The following is a 23,990-nucleotide window of genomic DNA, read 5'->3' as shown; positions in this document are numbered from 1 at the left end:
GATCCACAGACAGACATACTTTGAGAAATATATAAATAGAAAAGTACATACCGGTATGTAGTTTGTAACCTGCAATCTTGATAAGAGTAGATAACAAATTGAAAGTGAGTATAGCCTCAGCTTAAAGGTTACGCCTGCTTGTTTGTTGACTTGCGATTTGAATGAAGCAAGTTCAAACCCTCAGTGAAATGGATTTTCCTTACTAAAACTTTAACCCTAAAACTGAACAGATAAACAATGACAGACAATAATAGTATACGTATATGTATAAATATACATATAAATATATCATGTATATAGCGTGTACCGCTTACACCCCTTGCACGGCGCATATACTATGTGTGCACCGCATTTATACTATGTGTATACCAAATTTTTCCTACAATTGCAAGCATAAAATTATGGATGCAGTGTCACACATTTTCTCAACCTTATCTAAAGCCGGCTAGCATTTATCATGGGGAAGAAATTCAAGGTGATAAAAATACACAAGTGAGTAAAAGTGAATAGGCAAGCAGTGATAGCTGAAGATAGAATCCAATATATCAAACAAAAGAACCAAATATTTAAATGTGTTGCGTTAACTCAAAGTTCATATTGTCTGGTTTAAACTAGCTTTGCATTTTGTATCAAAACTTTGGCTATCTGTAGAGCCAAGGCCATACCTCTATTTGCCTGTCTTCAATAACGTAAAGGTGATGTGACAATTGGATTTTTTATGGTCATTGTTTTGCTATTTTAATTTCTACAAGTAATTTAGTTTTATTATTTAGTTTTTCAAAGCGTTTTGTGTAAACGTTAGCCTTTATAGTGACAAATTGGAGTATGAGACCACTTTTAATATGAAAAGTTTTTATGTGTGGCTTGTAACTGTGACACACTAGATGTTGCCGAAGTGTAATTTGGCTTGTTAAGCCGATGATTCACCTCAGGAGGAAGCTAGATACAATTACAGTTGTTTTTTAAGCATATTTTTATATTATTCTTAGTGCATTACAAAGCAATAGCAGCAGCAATTAACTACAACTCTCATGTAAAAGCTTTCGTTACGAAAAGTGATGCGTTGCGTTGAGCACGCTGTCATGCTACTTGTTCAATTTTAAAGCTTGTTCAGTTCAGAGCTATCACACACCCATCAACCATTTATTTATAGTTTCACCACATACAGAACCTAAGAGATATGTTTACACAATGGTTTTTATGTCAAAAATCAGGGGGCAAAGTTGTTGTCTTGTATTGACTGTCCAATCGCTTCATGTGATACTGTCTGTATATTACTCAAATTCTTATTTAGCTCGTTAGCCTTCTTCTGTCTAGTTTTGCTCAGCAATGTTTAGAGAAAATAAAAGGAACCTTCACTTCTTACTAAAAATCTGATCCTTTCTCCATTTAAAATCTTTCAGCATACGGTAGCAGCTACATTTCATGTAATTCATTTATTTTAATGTCAAACACATTTACCTGTAAAATTTCTGATTGTCATAGGATCTTAGGCTGCAACAGCTTGAATTAATCACAGTTTATTTGTTCTAATAAGAACTTTTGTTCATGTGATTGTTTTGCCAAATGAAGAAAAGCTACAAAAAGTTGACTTTGTACAAGGATTAAGCTTGTCAAGATGAAGCTTGACTTCTGTGAAATAATCTAAATTAATTTTTTTCCATAGAATGTTACATAGAGTAAATAAAAATTTTTTATGAGTAGTTAGTTTGATTTCTTACAAATTCAAGAGCAAATTTCCATTTTAGTGTGTTCTGATTTTAAAACACCCGTTATTGATTTGTCAGGGTTGAGAACTCTTGTGTCAAATGTTGCCATAAAAGAGATAACAAAAAAGCAGATAACAACAATGACGAATAATAAAAAACCTGTGTTCAATTAAGAACTAGCTTATCACATATAAATTGTATCATCATAAGTTGTCTCATAGTTGTCTAATCACATAGTTATCAGTTATTTGTTAGTAATTACCAACAATATTGAAAAAATATGCTATTGGTCCAAACTTTTTTGCTGCGAAATGACCAAGTCCATTTTTAAAATGTACCCAAATATAGGGGCTGAAACCATCGCTTGTCATAAACGATGTACAAACATTTCTAACCAAAATTATAAACTCTGCAATGCAAAAGTTTTTCTAATACTACATGCCTAGCGGTCACAATCATAAAGTCAACCAATTGCTTCGGTAGAACAAGATGTATGAACCAAATTTTGGTTAGCACCATCTGGTGAATAATTATAATTCCTGAAAAGATCGTTACTGCTAAAGTTTAAAACATCCTGTTTAGAAACAAAAAAACTAAATAAACTGTTTTGTGCCTAAACTAGACTAGCTCCATATCTTCATCACAGCCTCTACTTGCGAGCTGATTGTTTTCTGTATCAACAGACCGCACTTTATTCCTGCATAAAGGCAAATTGACAATAAAAACTTTGACTCTGATTATGCATGTAAAATGTGAAACAATATATTATGGAGATATTATATACGTGCTTAGAATCTGGTCATAAACATAATTGTAACCATACAGCTAACATAAAGGTTTAGCAAAAGCAAATACAGTTTTTGGCATATAAAATAAAATATAAATAAACTCAAATGTTAAAAAGGAAGCAAATATATCTGATGTCAAGTTGGATGTTTTATCATCAGTAATAGGCAGAAAATTATAATTAATGCTCAAAGTTGTAGTACAACTTTGCTTTACTTGTAACGTATATTAGTTTTTTAATCATACCAGTCCGAACCCATATGATTCAACCAAGCATTATGTGGAGATCCAACACAAACCCAACTAAATTCTTTTGGCCAGAATGCCTGTTAACTGAAGTGTGTAGTAAATCTTTACACGAAGAATAAAGCTTATTTTTTGTGATGATTCACTATAACATTCCTTTCAACGCAAGGATTACAAAGGACTATTTAAAAAAGGTTTGTCTTGCCATATTTTTCCTTCATTTATAATATATGTTCAGTATCTCTAACACTAACCATGAGTGACAATGAACTATAAATCTTTCCTGTTTATTTAAAATAGTTAACTGACGCGCTACCATGTGTAATAGATATTTAAAGTGTAGTAAATAACTTACGACGCAAACAAACGTCATTGACAGAATGTGCTATAGTTTGATAATCAAAATGACATCTGTTGATGATTATTTGATTTAATAATTATTGCCAGAATACCAGCAGATATTATTTTAACAATTTTGATATCCAATTATCAATCTAGCGAACAACTAAACATATCAGTAATTCCATTGGGTATTATTTCTGTTCTTCAGCTTTGGTTTAGCTTTGGGTTGAATGCTCGACCCTCAACTCAAAGTTATATGCCACAGCCATGTTTTTCATTAGCTAAATAATGATTTAAACATTATGCGTTGTGTTTGCGTAATCAGTTCAGTTTTCGATTTATTTGTTTTTATGCGTGTGACTATTCTTAACACATTTTCTCTGCGATGTAAAACTTTGAAACTTTTCTCTTTTTACTGAAAGTGAATAGTTGTAGCTAGTTGATCCTATTTTGATTTGAATATAAATGTATGCGCTATTTCAAACAAATGCACATTCACAAACACGATATGGCTTTCACGATTATAGGTCTAAGGCATAAAATGGATCATGGTGGAAAGAGAATGGGGGGGGGGTAATAGATCACAAGAGCCCAGCCACTCGAGAATAACAGCCAAAATGTTAGCTCATCGGCTTTTACAAAACACTAGTTCCAAAATTAAACGTAGTTAAGGATGCACTAAGATGGAGTGAATGTTAACTATGTAAAAATTTCTCCTGATTTTCAGTTAAGTACTTTGAATCCCACTATCCGATTATTCCTGTTCTTTTTGTTCATTCTCTCCGCTTCAATTATTCAAGTTGCCAAACTACATGATACTGCCTACAGACAATTTTCATCTGGTCTCTAGTCTCACTCATGTCATATCCTGCCTTTTATATGCCACTCCAGTTTTTTATTTGCAATTTTGAAGTTGTTTTATTAACTTGCTGAAGATTAAAAGATATGATGAACATGTGAAATATGTGAACATGTGAAACCAACAGTTTCCAGAGCTCACCACAGAGTTTCCAGAGCTCACCACAGCTCCTGAAAGAGATTTCAGTTGCTCCAGCTACTGAAAGTCTCAAACTGTTTGTGCATTTCCAAGCATGCTGCTAATAACGTTGATAAGCATCCATTTTGGTTTTGCACTTTCAAAGTTCCACACAAACAATGACATTTTCAATTATTTACAAGGGAAAGAGAGTCTTATGACTAGCTAAAAATGAGGCCAGTTTTACATGTACTACTCATGGTGAACTCAACAAGAAAAGGAGGCCAGTTTTACATGTACCACTCATGGTGAACTCAACAATGAAAGGAGGCCAGTTTTACATGTACTACTCATGGCGAACTTAACAATAAACACTTCAAGCTTTTACCACTTATCTCAGACATCGTTTTTGTATGTAGCAGAAAGTCCAAACAAAACAAAAATAGATCTCCAAAACAGAATAGTCTAAAAAAATTTTTCTACCAACCAAAATTATTGCTTTTTAGCAACTTTGTTTTTTTGTTTTGTGGGCAATTGGCAATTTTATAAAAACAGATATCTTTGCTGTATCGTTCTCTTTCCATATAATGAGATGGTTACTTAAATTTTTCATTTAATCCAGTTTTCTATTCCTCACCACTTTACAGGGCTAATAATTTGTTCAAGTGTTGTTTATCAACTTGCATTATCAACTTAACCATTTTGTGCTATTTTTACTGTCTCTTTGCTTAAGCGTGTTTAGAAGCTGCGAACAACTGAAATAGAAACTGCCTTGTCTCTCATTGCTATAGAGCAGCGTCCACAGTTCATTTTGCGTAATTTTGGACTAAAGACTATACAAGTGAGTATAGTTTAAATTAGTTTGCCATATTTTATGTTACTACAGTGTATTTTAAACATTACTGGAGTTGTCATTGTCATGGTTATGATGAGCTATATAGTCTAACCATAATTTAATTTTAGTTTAATTTGTCTACCGATCTAGAAAAACAAATTCTGTACATTCATTATTGATGTTTTACATATGTGTCGTGCCATGAGAAATTACGATGTTTGACTATAAGCCATATTTAGCAAACATGAGAATGAACTTTTATTTTTAGCCCAGTTACTTTAAAACTTTAGTTAGCCACCTCATAACAATTCTATAGTTTACATTTTATTGATATAGAACGCTAAATGTAAAAGTTAAACAGTATTAATGCAGCATATCTCATTTTTACGCATGTGCGTTAGCGCCAAAGAAGCCTACATGTACATACATGTATTGCAAGACAGCAAAACTTCAGGTTTCTCATCTTTATGGTTAAATCATGTCGAAAATGTAAAATTCCCATACAGCTCACAGTTTTAAAAACTCATTATTCAATGCAGCTGTGAAGTCTTTGAGTTTATCTATAAATCTGTGTATAATCACTAAGCTAATACTGTTTAATAAGTATATTATTAGCACTTATTGACACAGCTGACAAATATTTGGTGTTCAAAGGCTTGCTTTTAACCACACATTACATCAGATTCCGTTCTGCTGTGAATTATAATAGCAATTTCCATTGCAGGCGGTAGTTTTATGAGCTGAGGCTATTGAGTGGCTATTTCAAACCAGCTTTCGCTAAAGTAACACTTTTTAACACCTAAGAAAGTTGGCTTTATTATGAATAAACTTAAAATCTAAATTGGATAGCAGATGTTAACTCATGATGGCTCAACAAAGAGAAGCTGCTAAGTGAAGCATGATCAGCGAAAGCCTCAAACAGCTCTGTGACATTAGGCCAATGATGAGGACTGTATACTTTTAGTCTTTTTCAGATTCTGTATGTGTAGAGAATACATATATGGAATACGCTTATGGCATTTGATTTTCTGTTGATAGCTTCTCAAAAACTGTGAAAGAATTTTATGGTGATGATTTGAGTACGCGATGGTACACCAGAAAGTTCTGAGTAAGGTAGGCTGCTGCAATATAAAATCCATTGTCCAAGATCTTCTTCGCCTCTGATGTTTGTAGTATACTAAAAATTAGCTACTTGCTAAATAACAGACGTTCTCAGTAAAAAATAAAAGTGTTTTTATTGGATTCATCAGTATGCTATCCTCTAATTAATTGGATAAGATAGATAGTTGTGCTGATTGAATATTATTGAAAATAGCTTGCAAAAAGTAACTTTGTGTAATGCTGCATCTAGGCTTCAACAAACATGCGGTGTGCGCTCCCCTCCACAATGGATATTTTTAAGTGTGTATCAAGAGAAATTCCAAAGCTCTCTTGATTGATGAATGTCTTTTATCACAAAAACTAACCCAAAGTAAACTATCTTAAACAACATATTTGAATGTACCAAGGCATTCTCACAGCATAATAAGAATACCTAAATTGTAGCTAAGGTAAATGTGTACCTTGAAGGAATTCTAGCAGTTGACTATGAGTGAGCGCAAAGTTCCTTTTAAAGTCGAGCATTTTCTTTCATTGATGATTTAAAGGCTGAAACACGTTAAAAACAAACTGAGAGGAGCAGCAATGAACTCTCCGCAGAGTCGACGGCTGGCTTCAAACTCAAGTATAGTTATTTGTCCTCACCATTTGTACATATAAACTTTACTTGATGCTTTTAATGTAGGTTGTAGCCCTATATATTTATAGTATGACTTTAGAGTTACTGGATTTTTGTCATGAGTCAAATTGTTTTTTTCATCACGTTTTAGCTTCAATTTTAAAACCTTTTGCTGTAACCATCAAGCACTTTTTGCACCGGTGAATTTGCAACCACACTCATAGAATTCCCAACAACTTCCCTCAATATTTCTCTAGTGCTCTTCAACATCACATTTAAGAGTGCTAGATTTGCCAGATCAACAAGAATAAATAACAAATAACATTTTATTGTCATTTTAGAGTCGTTATGTTATACCTTGCTAATTCACCATCTTAGACAATTTATCTTTCATATGTTTGCTAGACCTCAAAGTTTCTAATTTGTTGGTGAGGCAAGTGAATTTAAGCACTATGACTTATTTCACTCAACTCAGTCATAAAATGACCAGCAACTCGATAGCTAAGTGAACATCATTTATTCATTTAGAATAAGAGGCTCATCTACAGTAGTTGTGTCTGTGTTGCCCTTCACCAGAGCTGCTTTGAACTCTCATGTTAGTGAAGAAAATCATAATACTCGCATTCTATTTAAAGTATACACTTCTAAACTTTAAGCAATTTAATAAACTTTTATAACACACCAGTTTATCATTTCCTATAAGATTTTAAACACAACGTGAGCTGCTACTTAAGTCTTGCAATTATCTACCGAGATAAATGATGAAAAACCTGACGTACTTTTTTTTTACATCAATTAAAAAACGAACCTGCAAATTAATGTCCCTTTTGTTTTACCCCAGCTTATCAGGTATTGTCTTCAATTTACAGTCTGAACATGTATAGTTTAAAGATTGTTACAATTTGAATAAACAAAGTTATTGTACCGAAGATAGGGTTGAAGTAGAGGCTGAAGTTCTCAGAAAAATTAGAGAAATATCGAGTAGATGCGCAGACATGGCAAAGCTAATTTAACAATGGTAGCCAGCGATTATATTACCTGGCAGCTGTTGTATTTAACTAGAGCTAAGTATAATTATTGTCAAGAATGGTTTGTGTATTGTTTTATGGACATGACATTCTCCTTTTTAGAGATAGTCTTTACACATACATGTATCTGGCTTTAGGATCCAGCATTACTTTGTGCTAATTTTGCTGCAGAACAGCTAGCCATCTGCACATAGATGTATGCATCAGTCGTAGTTGTTGGCTTCTCATTATAGTTGCATTTCAAATCATGATACTAACATCAGCATTTTTGTATGGCTAGCATTCAACAATGAGTCCAGCAAACATAGGCTAGCTATCATCTTTCGAAAGGTTGGATGAACATAAAATGAGATATTGTCATTGGCTATCTATCAAAGTAGCGTACAAAGTGGTATTTCTTGACGCAATAAAATAAACAACTCACAAATATTTATTGGGTAACACGCTTGATGAAAAATTTTTTTTAAATCTAAAAACGGATTTTTTAACTTTTTTGGTTCTGTTATTACAATCATAACTGACTCAGTCCGGTTAGAATTGAGCTTTTTCTGGCCAGAATTGTAACTACTCATCTAAAGTTTGTAACTAAACTAGGAAACTTAACATTAAAAGGGTAAAATGATCATGTGAGTAAAATCAGATCATTGTGACCACCGCGAAGCCCAGACTAACAATCAGCACAGGCGAGGTTGATCAAGTCATCTGTAGCCTTTACACATGAAAGGTCTCTCGTAGTGCTGTGTTAGTACTATATAAGTACCAATCAGCGCTGTTGAACCATAAGCGTTCCAAGATAATTTTTTTCTCACAAGGCTAGCCCAGTGGTGTGAGCCAAGATGGCTGGTTGTAAGCAGAGTATGTAGCAATAGATAATTTTTGAATAATTTTTATAAAAACTATTCAACAATTTTTATAAAAATTATTCAATAATTTTAATAAAAATTATTCAAAACACAATGAGAAACACTTATCAAACTGAGAATTGTGTTATGACATATATTACTTACTGAATTTATGATATGAGGCATTATTGGCAGAGCTTATGGAAGTCATTTAACTTGCCCATGAAAAAGCTTGTGCACCCTAGAGGTAATCTGTAAACAGTTCTTGAAGCTTTGCGTTGATAATAGGTAGATTACAGTATTATGATCCACGGTTATTCATTATATCTGACTTTCGCCTTTCAGCAGTCTTTGATTACCTTCCCATGTGCATTAAGATCGCTTCCTCCATCCAAGCGAACAGTAACTCGTTCAAAATTTGCGTGTAGTGTTTCTGTAGAATCTATTGGTTATCAATTGGTTCGTATGATACTAGACTGTTCCAACTTAAATGTCTTCCTCGCAAGGCTTGCTCAACACTAGCTTAATAGTTGTAAAAAAAACCAGATCCAGGCTATTGAGCAGTCTTCATGTAGCAGCGACATGTGTGTAATCTATAACCGTAATCAATGCGAGACTAAAATCTTGAATGCGCTCTCCATTAGAAATACAGATGCATGGTAGGACATGACAGGTCTTATCAATATTATCAAAATAGACTACAGTTAATCTGTGACATTTAAAAGCTTTCAAAATCTTTCAGTTTTAAAATCGTCAAGTGGAGCCTCTAATCTTCATCCTTGTGCATGACGCATCGACTCCAACCGAACAATGGAGCACAGCTGCCAATTCATAAACATTAGTCAAGTATTTTACTCAGTATAATCATGTTTTATTATATTATTTTATTCCTAAGGTTATACAGATGTGGCTTTGGGTATGCTATAAATGTTTCTTACTCGATTGTTGTGGTAGTTTTGGTAATACTAGATAAATTATAGATATTAAGATAGATTGATGGTCATCTACATGAAAAAAGCCTGTAAGTTGTTTGTAACTGAACCCAAGCCTGAGTGTACACTAGTAGAAACACTGCTTAACAGATAATGATAGTTGATATCATATAAGAGTTCTACATATACATAGCACATAGCACAGCACATAGCACAGCACATAGCACAGCACATAGCACAGCACATAGCACAGCACATAGCACAGCACATAGCACAGCACATAGCACAGCACATAGCACAGCACATAGCACAGCACATAGCACAGCACATAGCACAGCACATAGCACAGCACATAGCACAGCACATAGCACAGCACATAGCACAGCACATAGCACAGCACATAGCACAGCACATAGCTCAGCACATAGCACAGCACATAGCACAGCACTTAGCACAGCACATAGCACAGCACATAGCACAGCACATAGCACAGCACATAGCACAGCACATAGATAGCACAGCGTATGAAGGCTAGCAAAAGGTTTTTGTCTAATTTCGTTTACAAACGCTACACAAAAATGGCATTGGAAGTTTTTTTATATATCTTGAATACTTTACACACAAAAAATCAAAAAATATTGTTAACTAGTACAATCCATGTTGTTTTCGACTAACAAAAGTCAGTACTACTCGCTATTTTATAAATATGTGAGCTATTGGATTTCGATCTAACTACCTTTGTTTACTCAGGGAAATTACCTTGCATGTGACTCAGTCGGTTGCATCCTTTGCCCAGTCTGACATGGTTGTGGATATGAATTTTTTATTATTTGTTTAATGAGCTGCTAACTAGAATGCTTGAACTAGAGTCATAGGCTGTTTAATGATACCATGGCATAAATTGCCTGGTTTGTTTTTGCCATAGGTGTCCGTATCATAATTTCTGCAGTGATGAGAAATTTAAAAGAATCTTTAACTATTTTTTTATGTTTTTGCCAAAGCATTCCTAAGCAACTTTATGGTTGGCTCTCTTAATCTGAAGAATACCGCTATGGATATAAGTGTGTCATAAGTGTTATATTAACCATTGTCACATTCAGTTCCTTTTTTAAGCTTGGCTTTCTATTACTCAATCTGTGGCTCCAAAATATTCTGATGAAATTCAGAATGTCGTCAAATCTTTCTTAACATTTTCAAACATTCCCTGAAGTTCTTAATCCTTATGAAACAATTTTTTATTAAGGCCCCACACCTTCAATAACATTAATTTAGTTTATATCGTGAACCTCCCATTTTCTAACTATTTCTATTGTGTAAGTTTTTGGTTTTACAATAACGTAGACCATCATTGAAACTCATATCTGCTTCAATAAGTCCCCACGCAAGAATCTCAACAATTATTAAATATATATGCGCAGTCAATGCTTTATTAATAAGAAGTTAAGAATATAATTGGAGTATAGGAGAATGTCAGAAGAAAGAAATTTTTCCCTGCCTACGCACATTACAGAAAGGCAGTGATAAATTCATCACTAGAGCTGACATTTCATTTTGAAATGACTGCCATTTTGCTTCTGTTGCATTTCAGCCTTAACACATGATTTCTGTGATTTGTTGTAAGTTGGAGTGTCTATATGAGCATAAACTTTTTGGATTGTTAGCGTTTAAGTTGCTTTGTCAATTTCTGCTTGATAGCATAATTACTATTGCAAGTGCTGACCTTTTGCCACAAAATGACAAAATGACAAAATCTTCTTTTGTACAAAAGATTTATAGTAGTGGTTCATACAGTTTGATTATAAGCCCAAAAACTAAACTGTTTTCTTAGCTGTATTCTCTTTAAGGTCATCGACAAGAAATAAAGTCTAGAAAATTCTTATTTAAAAGACGCAACTATAGACAGTTCTGCCATATACTCTCAGTTACTGTACATAGAATCTCCTTTTATGCTTTTTGAAGCATTTGTCTAGCAATCTTTAGCTTGTGAAATAAAAATTTTCCCTTTTTTGTAAAACGAGGAAGATGTAGTGATTACAATGAAGTGATGCTGTTATATATTCAGCTTATCAGACTGTTATGCAACTTCATGGCGTAAAGAAATAATCATTCAGAATGATACAGCAGTTTTTTTGTGGAAAATAACCAATCGCAATCATATCTTTGCATAACTCTGCTACATCCTTTTTACGTTGCCGAACATATATAACAGGCAGTATAGAAATGTATAATGAATCAACATTACACAGGTATATGAAATAAATGCTGAAAAACATACAAAAAATGAACTATCTAGCGGTTAACCATTTCACATGTACTTCAAAGACAAACTCTTTCTACTTTCAAAGGGTCTAATTATGCATAATTACATTATGCTAGTTAAAATTTACTAGATACTGCTTTAGTGCAATTGAGAAGTAAAACATTATATAACCATAACTTTGAATAGAATTCATGTCACACAAGCTGTTGTATCATAGGAGACGGAGAAGCTTGCTATTTATGGTTGCATTATCTCATGAATTGTCAAAGAAGAACTGGTATGTGGGTCACAAACTGTACATAGCAGATCTAATTAGAAAGAGGTGTTAGTGTTTGTAAACATACTCATACGATAAATCTTAGGTGCTCAACATAGCTGGAGGTGTTTTATTATAATGGTGGGGCATTATTAATGTTATTATTTATTTTGTTTACCAGAATTTCAGTCTTTCAATCAAGGTGCAAACATTGATTGTGTTAATTTGCAAAACTGTTTAATAAACCGAAAAAATGGTGCGCACTGCGTATCCTTTCTCAAAAAGAGTTGCCAACTAGGGATGAGAATATTCAGGGTGATCTGAATTCCAAAATATTTCTCTTCATTCAGGGATGCCACCATTCTGGTCTTAATGTGGGCTAAGTAGCAATGATAATAGCAATAAAGATAGGAATAGTCTCCAAAGCAGGCATATCATGTCTTCCTATTACACCATCTTATCTGGAGATTGTTGGCGTAGCTCAGATTACCATTGATGATGCAAACAAGGATATAAAAAGAGTACATATTTAAATTTTCTGTTTTCATCCGTCTTTATAGAATACAGTGCAGCTGATGCTTTATTATAAAGTTATATCTTGTTTCTCGACTTACACTCTGCTTCAACACGAGGAAATAGAAATTCTTTGAAATACCCATTATAACCCGAGGCAGTCTGATATGTGCCTTGCAGTCTGTCAGGGCTAGGGCTTTAAAAATAGAATTATGAAAATTAACTATTCAGCTTTTGAGGTTAGGCATATCAATTGATGAGTGAAAGTAGGTTTTTCAATTTACTTAATAAACTAGTTAAAGTTAAACTACATTATTTGCAGTATCATTCTTTTTTCATAGGAAATATCGTTGCATTAGAAACTTATTTTCAAATTCCCTACCTATTGCTAATTCACCCAAACTTCTCCTTTTTCTGTTTAATTGCTCTGCTACCACCCACAATGCTCTGCTACCACCCACAGTGCTCTGCTACCACCCACAATGCTCTGCTACCACCCACAGTGCTCTGCTACTACCCACAATGCAATCGTGGCTCACTGAATGTGCTGTAAACCTTTTAGATTCTCTTTTAGACAAGAGAGTTTAAATGAAATAGATTCTCAAGCATTCTAAATATTCTAGCAACCTTTAGAATATATCCAGAACCATATCCATCCGCCTGTTCGTCTGTTCGTCTGTTCATCTGTCCGTCTGTCTGTCCGGAGCAGAGGTTAGAGGTTAAGAACAAACAATGCATCACTCGAGAATTTATCTAGGAAATTTAGCTTAGCAGCCCGGCTAACCGACCAACACTATCTCCTGCATCACTCAACTATATTGCTGTAATATGAAATATTTGTGGCATACTTATTCAACATGACGATCTTTCAGTGAAATAAAAAATTAAAATCTAGTATAATTGAAAGTATGTATGATTATGTTGCATACAAACTTCATTATATTTATATATTATGCTGCATACAAACTTCATTATACTGATAGAAAAAATTAAGTGAGTGAATCTTGTTGTTCAGCCGCTTTGGGAACTTATATAGGTTTCAGCTTACTTCAATTGCCTTCTCATTTCACTACAAAATGAGCAATGTTAATGAAAATTCTGAAAGTTTTTGAACTATTTAAACACTTGATGTTTACCAAGATGAAGTGGCGGACTTTAAACAGTATGTGTTTTCAAAAAGGTAGGAACAATTTTTCATTGTGGAGTAAATCTGCATTTTTTTCTTGAAACTTTTCATTTGTTTATTAACTCATTGGTTCATGTAATAACAAATATTTGAAACGATATTATTTTGATTATCACAAGAAACAACCACATATGCATGACAGCTATACTGCAAATTGTTTAGGCTGCCAAATGTGTTTATTTGGTTCATTAGAACAGTATTCACATTCTAGAATAGATAAATCATGTTGATGTATGACAGATGAATATGTTTAAATGTTAAAACATTATTTTTAACCTGTTAATATGTGTAACATAAAGCTGTTTCTCTGAAGTGGTGTCATACCTAGTGGTTTTAGCAAAAACACTCAGCGGCGAAGTCATGTGTGCATCACCTAGCCACTGCAGTCAATGTAAAACAACTATTAGAGGCGGTGTAAGCACCTGTTGGTCATTGACAGATAACTAGGAGGAACAGGATTGTGTGCATCACCTAGCCACTTCAGTCAATGTAAAACAACTATTAGAGGAAGTGTAAGCACCTGTTGGTAATTGACAGATAACCAGGAGGAACAGGATTGTGTGCATCACCTAGCCACTACAGTCAATGTAAAACAACTTTTAGAAGAGGTGTAAGCACCTGTTGTTCATTGACAGATAACTAGGAGAAACAGGAACTTGTGAAATGTCATGGCTCGGTAAACATACATGAAAGGTAAAGCATTATATAATGACTTGCATAAGTACTTTCTTCTATTTACAGGTTTACTCACCTTTTGGTTTTTTGTTCATATGTTAGTCAAAAATACAGCAACCAAAGAATCATAGAGCAAGGTTTTTTACAAGCTTTAGGTAGTTAGATGACCACATGAGCTGTTAGCCACTAAAATGTAAAGTGCGTGCTTGAATTAAATCAAGTGAGTAAAAACTGCAAAGCAGACAGTAAAATCTGATTCCGCTGACTGTCAATCACTGTTGCCTATTGGCAGCAGTAAACAACAACGATAAGCAATACAGTAAGCTACAACATTAACTCAAGCAGCAGAGTAAGTCGCTAAACTGCGGTGCTTAGCTTCTAGCACTAAAGGATTTATGTTAAACTGTGATGAACTGTTATAGCGTCACGTCAGTCCACCGTAATATGCAAATGGAATCTGTTGATGTCATAGGAACTTAATATAATACCTGTTTATTATCTTATTAAGAATGAACAAATCATAAATAATGCTTAGCATTGTAAGATACCAAAGTAATTATATTGTAAAAGGTTCACCATCTTGAATGCACTTCAATTATACGATTCTATGCTCCATGTACCACACCAAATTTTTCAGTGACTGAATCTCATCAAATAGCTTCGCTGTTTTAAGACAGCTTCTAGCTGCCAAACAAAATGCTAGGTCTATCATTATTTCTGGCAGCAAACCAGACATAGTTTTTGTTAATTCCAGTGTGCCAAAACTAGTTTTAATAGAGAGGCAAACAGACAATAAAAGTAATTGTTGTTATATGGATCAATCAGTCAGCAAAACTTAAAGCTGACCACAAATTAGAAATATATTACAAGTGAGTTAGTTATAAACATTAATAGTGCCTCATTGGGCAATTTTGATTGGCTTATTATATTAATTTGTTTTCTGCGGTAATTAAGTGTTGTCCCTATTTTCAGTTTTTTTGCAATTGTACGTTTATGCTTTATAATATGATTGTGAACAAAACCGGTGTACATTGATAATAAACTGTCTTATAAGCTAAAGAGTATCAGCTCACATGACTTTGTTTCTCGTAATGTACAGCCACTTTACTTCATACTAAACAGCTGAGACATTTCAGTAGCATTCCAGAAAATAGTTCTCCCCTACCGCATTTATGGCTCACACCATTCTGGATTATCTTTGAAAAATCCTTGTACTAACGGTGAATAGGAAATCTCTCCTGGCTCAAGGAAGTTGTAGATTCATGAGTGAAACACAGAGAGGAAGTTATGCTGATTTATATTTCAACTAAGTTGAACAGGTACAATCTGCTCAATATTTTGGTAATAAAATTATTATTGCTTGAAAAGTGAAACTGCGCCCTGTATTATGAGGATGCAAGATCATGTGTCCTGTACTGTGAGGATGTAGGAACATGTGCTCTGTGCTGTGAGGATGTGGGAACATGTGCCTTGTACTGTGAAGATGTGGGAACATATGCCTTGTACTGTGAATATATGGTAACATGTGCCCTCTACTGTGAGGATGTGGGAACATGTGCCCTGTACTGCGAGGATGTGGGAACATGTGCCCTGTACTGTGAGGATGTGGGAACATGTGCCCTGTACTGTGAGGATGTGGGTGTATCCTCATTAAGTTTATCAGTTCTTTGTATCTTAAACTGGTCAAGCCAGTAGACATTAATCACTCGGATATCCGTTCAACTGCCTACATACACCTGCCTACACGCGCACCTTTCTCATCTTTGTACAAGCCAATTTTAGCGAAGCTCGACTAATCTCAATTTATTGCCACATTCGTGTAGACTTCATTTTGGCATGACCTTTACTAGCAGCCTATGCTTTATTTGAGCGATGACTGTCAAGATGTCACTTTATATAACTAACAAAAATTTGATCTAGAAGTTTTCAGCCTAGTGGAAATAGAAGTAGAAGTCGATCACTAGATATTCCCCCACAAGGTTTAAAGTGAGACTTTGAGATACAAATCGTCTTCCCTTGCTCAATTACTTCGTTAAATAAAGGTTACTTGGAATTGAGCACACTATGACTTTGGCTATGTGGGTCAAGCGGAAAACAGATTATTATAATATTAAGTTCAGTCTCATATATTTCCCTAGCTATTACAAAATGCCGTTGCCTTCATCTTACTGTTTTTTCCTAATAAGTTATGAGCTCTATAGCAGAAAAAAAGAGAAAGATTGTGCATTCAGTGGCAAGTTTAAGACACTTGAAAATTAAGTTGCTGGCAACTCTGTGGTAAAATACAATTTTATTTTTACATAATTATTGCTCATTGCATTTCTCAACACATTTGCGTTTGTGTTTTTACTTGTACATGTGAATTGTGTAAACATTAACTCCACTTATCTATAACCTGTCAAATAGGAACATCTTTTGATTTTAGCTTTCTGTTTGAGTTCAGTTTCTTGCAAGCTTCTTAGCAATGTTATTAGTAATTATTTTTGTATAATATACAACACCATGCAGCATAATAAGCACACACACACACATGAACAGAAACTGTACAGCCGTACTAAAAATAATGCACGAGGTGCAAAGAGGTTTTAAAATAATAACTAAAACAGGTCAACACAAGTCAACACAAGTTACAGTGAAGTACAAAGTGTTCAAGAGATGACCAATTCACTTGACCACTAGGTGGTTGGAATGGAACTTGATTACTAGGTAGGAAGAGGGGCGATTCCTCTTGAACAATTTGAAAAGAAAAGCAAGCAAAGAACTGACGACTTTGTTTCTATTTTTTAAAAAATTAATCCATATTTTTGATGATAGCAGTCACAAGCATCAGCAGAAATTAGGGCATGTACGCGCTGGTGATGAATTGGACAAAACAAACCTACAGTAGGCAAGAAGGAATTATGACAATTATCAAAACTACAAGATGCTTACTTTCATTGATAACTTTTCAACACTAAAATTACAACCATCGTGTCTTCAAACAATATCAATCTAACATGTTGGGGACAATAGATAGTCTGAAAACAGTTGGTAAGACTTAAGCAAAAACTGTGTCGGCCTACACTTCTATACGTATGAACCATATAAAAGAGGTTTTGACCTGCACATATTTACAAACTAAAAACAGTTTGCCCAGTACATACATGCACATATCAGATTAATTTGCATTTGTGACACATCGAAGGTATTTGCCAGCCACCAAGACTTAGGTAATTACTTAACTGGAATGCAGTCATGTTGGCCTTATAGTGCACTATGCTGGGAAACTAACCAAATATAGATTTTTAATTTTAATTTTTTTGCAAATATATCAATAAGCTAATCCTTATTACAGGTGTGGCATTATTATTACATGTTGCATGTATATTTTCTCAGCTTTAAGGTTGCTATGCCTAATTTGATTTGAGATCACCATTGAATGAAGACTCTCTGGAGCATGCTTTTTTTGAAAATCCTTTGGTGTAGGTCTATATAGCTTTTGCTAAGTTAACAACCAAATATGAAACAAATGGTTTCAACTGTGTAAAAATTTGTGGGTGAATGTATGTATATTAGGTTATATAAGCAATCTTATAGGAGTGTTAGTCATTTTGCATGCTTAGGTTCATCTGAAACCTAAATGACAGATGCCTTATATACTAATAAGTTTATGACTAGCCAATTGGCAAAGATTTTACATAATTTCGAATTCCGTGAATTGCTCATCTTTTAACATATATGCCAGATCATCTTCAAATCCTGAATTCTTGCCAATTATGATGATAAGGATATAAGGTGCCACCGCTTTCTTTAGCTTGACTACTTAATGCAAGAATTGAGAAAAGCGCAGATCCAAGTGTGTTATGTGAGGTCATTATTCAAACGCAGTTTGTTAGCCAGGTACTTGAAATAAAAAATTAATTATTGTAATAATAAAATGGCTGCAAACTGAATACTGAAGAGCTTGGATGGATGATTTTGTGAATCATGCCGGTGTCTAGGACACTTTCAGTTCACCAAATTCATCGTTTAATGAGTGCTGGTAGACATTAAATATGCAGATCTGTTGTGAATATCATGCCAATCAGGTTAGTGATTCCAAGAAAACAAGGGCGGTCAAGTGAGTGTATCACATTAATTTCATGAGCTTATCCAAAATTTTGTCTCAAGATTAATTGTAAGTAGATAGATTGAGATGCAAGTATTCTTACATTTGTCAGACAAACAAGATGATAACCAAAAATGCTTTAGCTAATGGCCAATATATGGCCATTATTTCTTATACCTTTATGTACCAGAACTAGCGTAAGAAGTGGCAAGAAATAGAAAAAATTTACAGGGCAGGAAAGAGAAAGAGCATTTCAGTCTGTCTTTTATATCATAGCAATATAAGTGGCTAATATTGAAGCAATTAGATGCTATGAATTGAAACAATTTTCTAGAACAAAAAACAAAAGTATCATAAAACTGTATAGTAGCTTGAGAATATTTTTCTATGCCAATACATAGCGCTGTATAACTAGTCTAATTAATGGAAACTGCAGAGAGTAGGTTCTGCCAATCTACCTTATCACACAGGTAAGTAGGTTAATATGAAGTTTAGTTTAAATTTCATTAGTAACTGATTAAAAATGATGACTTAGTTTTTTCATTCCATTCATCAGATTTAGTAGTCCTGGTTGCATTTGTACAGCTGACTATAATTATATTGTTCCTGTTCCTCCATATCATCGTTCTCACCCAAATGCATTCATGATAAATCAAGAACTAACATGCAGAGGTTAGTTTGCATATACATGTAGTTCACGATATATAACTTGAGAAACATTGATCACGATGATCATACCGGTATAGGCTACACAATTTATCTGAATGCTGCGGTCGTGTAGAGTAGAAGTGCTAATAAACATCATAAACAAGTCTAGCTACGCAGTGCAATCAAAGGTGGTCAAAAACATTGGTTTTTCTACCTTTTTGTTAGTAAACTCATGTGTTTTCTTTCACAAGTTTTTTGCCGCCTATATGGTTACGCATGATCACTTCTTACCAACCTTTTGCACGTGAGAGTTTTTACATAATGTTGCTCTGTGATCTATATGATCGCTCAAACATAGGAATCAAAATAAAGCAACATCTAAGTGCAGCAAACTTTGCGCCATGCTGACGCAACATGCTGACACAGTGTGAACCAGACTCAAGACTAGTGAGCTGAAAGTCTCTTAACAGCCTTCAGCGCCAAATTGGTTTCAGAAATATGACTAAACTTGATGAGTTGTTTTGATGCACCAACCTGTATAAAAACTAAATTTTAAAAATTGGGGTTTTTGAACTGGTTTTTAAAATCAGGTTTTCAATGCGCTAAAGTTACCTTTGAACAGCTCAAACTTAGAAACTTGTAAGAGATGGCAGCACTAGTATATTTCTCCCTTACCTTGGTACTACCTGCATAACCCGATAACGAGCTGTTATATTACATACATGTATAATACTGCAACTTATTGCAATAGCCCAACATATATTAGTACTTATATACATGCCAGTATTTAGTCTTTTAGTTGCTGGAAACATACAGTTATTAAAAAATCTGAGAGCAAAAGCAGATTAATAAGTTGAGGATTCTTAAAAAAACTTGATTTTCAAGTTTGAATAATACAGCTGACAAAAGAGCACAAAGAAGATGAGCGGATACAATAGAGTCTGGTATCCTGTAAGCTTATCCTTGAGTGCTAATTTAATGACTCTAAGAATCTTATCCGAAACATCAGTAAGATTATTGTCTTTCCCGAGTGTTCAAAAGCCTATCAATTTTGCGCGGTGACTCACTCTAAGTTTTGGCTTGAATTTCCAATTTTTAGCCATGTTTGTAGCAAACTTTTTGCCATATTTTCAGTTAATGAAAAGTATATCATCAAGAAGCATGGTCTGTTTTGTACTCATGTTCTTATCCGGACTACTACTGTCAATAAATTTTTCTTTGGCTCTTGAAAAGATTTGGCTTGTCTTCTAAAAAGTTTCAAGTCTTTCTTTTCATTTACCTGAGTTTTCTTTCAGTTTACTTATTTTTGTACAGAAATAAGTAGCTATTTCTCAAAAAATGATAAAGAAATTTATTCAAATAATTACATTATTTAAGCATTAAGGTTCAGTGACTAACAGTCAGTTGCCATGTTTTTGACTGTATGCATGTCTGCGGGTAATCTTCAATTATAGCCATGCAGATTTTCATGGCAACTATATGGTTATATCAGTGATCATTTGAGAATCCTGCAATCGGTAAGTTTACACCAATTATCAATTTCTTCCTTCTTATTAGATCTAAGTGTCAGCTGCAATAACAATATCTTTAGTTCCCAACAAAAATACTGAATTTAGTCATTTCATGTACAGAACTCTGCACTGTTGTGAGAAAGAAAACAATTTTTGGTCAAACAGTTTCATTATTTATAAATAAATTTTGTGTTGATAACTGTTGTTATGAATACCTTATGGTGTCCATTCTCAAGTTATTTTTTTATATTAGTAATGCTTAACTAATTTGGAAATATCTTACTAGTTTAAAGTAGTGTAAAATGCAGTCATCTTCTGCCTCACAAAACTGTCTGAAATTAAAATATACTTTAGTGGAGATATATTTTTATGCTTAAGACTCAGGTGAAAAATAATTGCTAAATGGTAGAGAAAAACAATCGAAGAAAGAATGGTAATAGCTAAAGGAATGAACAAACCCACCTTTAAAACATTTGCTTGAAAATTCTCGTACCATGAGCAGAACTTACTTTCAGTTAAAATAAACAGTTTTAATTGATGAGCTGTTCACAGTATATTAATGCTTTATTGAGCTTATTTTGCATGAAACTTTTGAACAACTTTTTTTATAAAAATCTTTTCCCAATTTTGTGCCTAAGTTAAGCTTTCCCTCATTTCGGCCGTTTTGTTCTTTGTTTCTAATTTTATTTTGAAGGCCGTGTTGTCTACTACACATAACTACTACACATAACTACTAGTTATACTAAGTCCTGAAGTTTTATGTGTTGAATGTTACACTAAACCCAGAAGATGAATATACTTCGCATTATTTGGAAACATTGAACTGTTAATGTGTTTCTATTTTTTCCCTTTACTACAAATCTACCCATCTTTACCTGATAAGAGGTTAACTGTTGCAATGAGTTTCAAAGTGAAACTAGCCTGTGTTGATTATTTTTAGAAGGCCAAGTCTATGTAAAGTCATGCAGTTTTTTGTTGTTTTTTTTAACTGGAAAATTTATTGACCACTGAAAATACTCAGATTCTCTTGGTTTTGCTGCTGATTACAGTTTTCTTATGACCTATCAGCTGACTATCATCAATCTTTTAAAAAATGGGGATTTGCGGAAACGTCATTTATCAACCTTTAGACATGCAGAAACTGCATGCAATGGCTGATGAGCAGGTATCGCAAGGCCTGCCAGTTGGACACGGAAAATCTTTCATCTTTTTACATTGCTCTGAACACTAAAATAGGTAAATCCTTTCTTCAAAGGGTTTGCATAAGTCTTGACAATAAGTCAAGCTAGAGCTAGTGATGACTGGATGTCAAACAATGGCCTTAATTCTCTTGTTATTCTGAGAACTATCATTAACATACCACATCAGAAGAATCACATAAGCAAATAACGCCGTTTTTGTTTTTTTAATCTTTAACATTATGACCTCAATAAATTTTGATGGTTATTTAATTCTTTTGTCAGTAACGCATTTTCTTGCGGCTCAATAAGAACTCCGCTTTGTAAATTCCATTAAATGAAATATGGTAATTTATGTTTTTATTTATTGCAAACGGATCTAAGCTCGTGTTTATTAGCGCACAATTATACGCTAAAAGAAGGATAGTTTCAGAGACTTAGAACAAGCTTAAAATCCGGTTGGTACTGGCAGAAACAACCCATAAGTGGACAACCTAACCAACATTTTAAAACCGAATATGCACTGATAATAGATACCTTGTGATTAGCAACTTTAATGCACCAAAATGAAAAATTTATAGCGGTTGATTATTTTAATGCAAAGCCTTTCATGTTGAAATAAATTTTAGAAAAAATTGGAACATATTTCTTTTCAATTGGCAAACGAAAAGTTGAATCCAATCTTTGGTAGCTGATTATGCGACTGCCATCACCAGTAGAAACCAGGTGTGGTGCCTAGATAAATGTTTTTCTTGTTACTTGTTCGTATGATTGTAGATCTGGTATATAGAAATTATCAAGCATGCATACTGATTGGCAGCAGTGTTTGGCTGTTAAGAAATTTTTTCCTTCTAACCTTTCAATGCTAAGTTTTAGGTAATTTTTGGCTGTATCTCAAGTTTTTTTTTATTGGCAACCATATCTACAAATTTCTATAATCTAAACACAGCTTTTAGCATTATTCATAGTAATATGTCATTTCAAATTTACTTTGGGCAAGTTGGTGATGAGAGTATGTTCAGTTGTTATAGCTGTGTCCTCCCACTCCCCCTCCCCTCCTCCTCTGGTCATATACATAGCTGTTAGACCTATTTAGTTTGATGACACACCAGTTGCAATGTTAGCATTAATAAATCATCAATGAAAATGAAAGCATCTTGGAGCTTTGATAATTGTCATAACTCCTTCTGGCCTACTGTAGGTTTGTTTTGTCAAATTCATCACTAGTACGCATGGTTTTGAACAACTGCTGGTTAGCATTTGACTATGTTAGTTTTCTTAACATCACAATGACAAATTTACAAACAATTTGTTTACTCATCAACTGGCTACTTTCATAGGTTAATATCCGTCTCATCAGCTTCCTTTTTATGAGAAATGCTTTAATTGTTTTTCAAGTACATTACTATATCGTTCAGCATTTATCAGTCAGTAGCCGGTTAGCTTTCTTTAAGGCAGTTTTTTAACGAATATTTGCAATATTTGTTTTTCCGACAATTAAGATATGCGCATATTTTTTTGTTGCAACTGACTTTTGCCTTCCACCCACATCATTTGCAAACTAAATTTTACCGCAACAATAAGAAGGTTTTTAAGTTAAATTTTTTGGCGCTAAAATAAATTTTTTTTGCAGATATATTGACTTAAGACTGTATGTCTTGATGTTTTTGCAAAATGAGAATGTCTAATTTTAAGGCAAATTTTAAAGTCAAGTTTGAAAATTTGCAAAAGTTAAATTTTTGCCTTATTGGAATAAAAGTCATTCAAAAGATAATCTTTCGTCAAAATTGTATTTGACACTTATTGATTTGCCTAATGTTGTTACATCATTTAGTCCTATAGCTGGCTTCACAAATAGTTGCAGTAGTACGTTTGTCTGCATTGACACCATTTGAAAATAATACGCTATCCGCATTCATAAACAGAATATAATAGCTTTTTAGCTGATAAGATGTTTTGGAAGTCAAAAAATTTATTGTGATGGCGTAAGTACAGTGAATGCATACAAATACATGTATAACTGCTTTCTCAGTTCCCGAAACCACAAGTAGCTTTATGCACAGTTATATAAGCTAGCACTAGAGCACTATATGAATAGAGAACTATCACCGAGGGAGGACGAATGGACCTGATATGGTGCCCTTCTACTTCCTGCTCTATATGAAGCTCTTTGTAACATTATTCTCTCTACTTTTTTCTCCATAAACTTTGCATGCGCCAAATCATACGGATAAATTTGCTGCTCAATATGGAGCTGTTTGTA

The sequence above is a fragment of the Watersipora subatra genome, chromosome 7, assembly GCF_963576615.1.
Source record: "Watersipora subatra chromosome 7, tzWatSuba1.1, whole genome shotgun sequence".
NCBI lineage: Eukaryota > Metazoa > Bryozoa > Gymnolaemata > Cheilostomatida > Watersiporidae > Watersipora > Watersipora subatra.
Note: the sequence above shows the minus strand (reverse complement) of the source record.